The sequence below is a fragment of the Cupressus sempervirens genome, chromosome 2, assembly GCF_028749045.1.
Source record: "Cupressus sempervirens isolate cs-2001-9-10 chromosome 2, ASM2874904v1, whole genome shotgun sequence".
Taxonomy (NCBI): domain Eukaryota; kingdom Viridiplantae; phylum Streptophyta; class Pinopsida; order Cupressales; family Cupressaceae; genus Cupressus; species Cupressus sempervirens.
The window spans coordinates 736,320,848-736,324,225 of NC_143119.1; positions in this window are offsets into that span (position 1 = coordinate 736,320,848).

Below are 3,378 nucleotides of genomic sequence, written 5' to 3' on the forward strand. Positions count from 1 at the left end.
CGATGCATTTGATGACAATTTATGTCCCTAGGACCCCTAGGACCCTTAGGAACCCATTAGTAATGTGTCGAAAGGGGTCATAGGTTAACCAACCTATGACCCCTTTTGATGCATTTTATGACAATATTATATTTAATAATAATATAATTGTATATTTTAATATAATAATAATATAGTATTAGATTATAGATTTAATAATAATAATATTTATAACTATATTATATTTAATAATAATCATACATATTACTATAATATAGTAATAATTATAATCATATATAATGATAATAATAATATCAATGTCCACACTTCCCACAAATAAATTACCCTGTACAATACTCTAAGGTTTCTCTCTCAAATTTGCCTCCCTCCAAAATTATAATTGGAATATCTTTCCTCTCAAATTTCCCTCCAAAATTTTAATTAAAAAATGTGAGCCTAATCAGATACCTGATTTCATGTCGGGTATCTGATTTCAAATCAAATACTTGATTTTATTTTGGGTATCTGATTAGGCTCAGTATTTACCACGCCTATTTGGTCAACCCAAAAAACATGTTTGAGAAGGGTTTCACTGACATTTAGATTTCGGGTAGCCATTTGACAATATTTTTTTCATCGAAATTGAATGAAATGAAAAGGGTTTTTTTTATAACACTCTTGAGATTCCATTGGTATAATATCTATCAAATTTTGAGCTCAATAAGTATTTATTAGTTAATTTTCAATGAAGATAATTGTAAAGTGCTAATTGACGTACTAATTGAAAAATAGCTATAACTTTCAAATAGTATAACATTTTTTAAATCCAAAAGTTGCAACACATTGTATGCTTCACCTAGTATAAGAAAAATAAAACTAAAAATAAAAATAAATTTGGTAAAGTTTTCTATTAGTTAAGGTGGTCAGACATGAGAGTTTTTTTTTCTAAAAAAGTTTCAGTAGAAAATTCATATTTAATTATTTATTAGGAAAAAAAATACCCAAAAATATGTGTCACATCTGGGCATGAGTCTACCTTTTATATCTATAATTATATTAAAAAAATATTATCATTTGATTTTGATTAAGGTAGTTAGACATACACCTACTTTTTATTTTCACCCTGAAATTTTTGTAGTAGTGTTTTAAAATCCAAACTTTTGACCAATCAATTATTTTTTTCTCCAGATAAGGCCTAGTAGTTTAGAAACTAAATTCAATTTATTGTAGATTGTTTTCTTACAACTTTTGGATATAAAGTCCAAAACCACTTTAAAATTATGTGTCAAGTTGACATAAGCCTAATTTGATGGTTTTTCATTGCCACTTAAGGCCATAGTTTGGTTGACCATGATACTGTACATACCTATTATCTTGTCAAAGCATAACTAATCAAATGCCCATTTTATTTCCTCATAAATCAAACTTTTCACTAGGTCCTATTTGTATATCTTCTTCTCAAATCCTCTTCATAAATCATCTTCATATGGAACTCTACTCAGGTAGAAACTATCTCACCAATAAGGTTTTACATCAATGAAAACATAACAATTGTTCCAATTGTAGTTTCCAATGTATCTTACCCTCTTTCTATCCTTATGTACCCCTAAATCTTTCCCCCTCTCTCTCCCTATTCTTGTTTCTTTTCGATCTCTCTAAATTCTTATCTCACTATCTCTCCCCCACTCCATTTTCTAATAGCCCTTTATTTATCCTTGCTATCTCTCTATTAGTGTATCTCACTATTTATATATCTTCCTATTTATCTCTCCCTCTCAATGAATCCCTTTCTATCTCCCTATTTGTCTTTCCCTCTTTAGCTCTATATCGATATCTAACTCTCTATCCATTTTTCTTCCATCCTCTCACTCTATATTCATCTAGACAAATATCCCTCTCTATATCCATCTACACCTACTCATTACCCCCTTCATATACTTCTCTCTCTCTCTCTCCATATATATATATATATATATATATCATCCTCTTTTCATCTTCATCTTTCTTTTTCTCTCACTCTCATTATTTCCTTATGTCTCCTTTAAAGTTTTTTATTCTATATATTATTAATTAAATTAGTACCAAGATATTAGATTCTACAATCTATATTAATTAGAGTGGATCTTGGATTCAACTATTAAGATTTTATTTGCATCAAATAATGTTTCAGGTCATGTTGAAAGATCCATCATCAAAAAATTATATCAAGTTAATATGTAGAAATTTGATAGTATAATTTTCATCTCTATCTTTACTTCTATCCTCCCATCTATCTCTATCCCTTGTCTATGTCTCCTTACCTCTCTTCACCCTCTCCTTAAATATGTATCATATATATATATATATATATATATATATATATATCCCTCACTTGTCTCTATCTCCTTACCTCTCCCCACCCCCATTCTCTACATATGTATCCTAAATTATCTCTATCTAAAACTATGTATCTCCCTCCCCATCTCTCTATTATCTATCTATATTGCCCTTTTTATCTTTAATTCTTCCCCTCTCTATCTCTATCTTTTTGTATATCTCTCTCCCTCTCCATATATATCTCATTAACTTATATGTCACATAGTCACCTAAATATATCTCATTACCTCTCCCCACCTACCTCTCAAACATATTACTAACTTTATATATCCCATATTCATTTCCACTATAACATGCTCTCTCTCTCTCTCTCTCTCTCTCTCTCTCTCTCTCTCTCTCTCTCTCTCTCTCTCTCTCTCTCTCTCTCTCTCTCTACACACACACACACACACACACACACACACACATCTTTCTCTTTCTCGTCTAATGCATCTTTATACTTCCTGTATATGTTTGTCTCCCTCCGTCTATCTCCTATATATCTCTACTTGCATCTCTAGATCTCTTGTTCTCATCATCTCTAATTTTTTTTGTCTCTAACTTCTTTTTATTTATTATTCTCTTTATCTATTTCTATATTTATATTCCTCTCTCGGTCTCCTTGTGTACCTAACTCTATATCCGACTATCTATATGTCTCTTTATATTTTTATAGCTTTTCTTTTATATTTTCTACTAACTTGGGGAGACAACCTAGTAGCCACCCACATTCCAATGATTGTTGCATCTACTGTTATAGATTCCTCCAATTATAGCTCATAAAAATCCCAAAAAATTCTAGCAGATGTAGTAATAGTTGATCATTTTAAACTTTTCTTGGTTGTTGACTGGTCTATTTATGCAAAATGTACTATTTTTTTGGTGAGTAGTTATTGAGGGTTGAACATAATTCGTGAAGGATTTGTTTAAAACTATGCAAGAAAAAGATAAATTATTGTATATAACCTGAACATTTTGGAATTATATTATTGTAAAAATTACAATATTTTAGAAAAATAAATTTTACATCTCTTTCACTCTGTT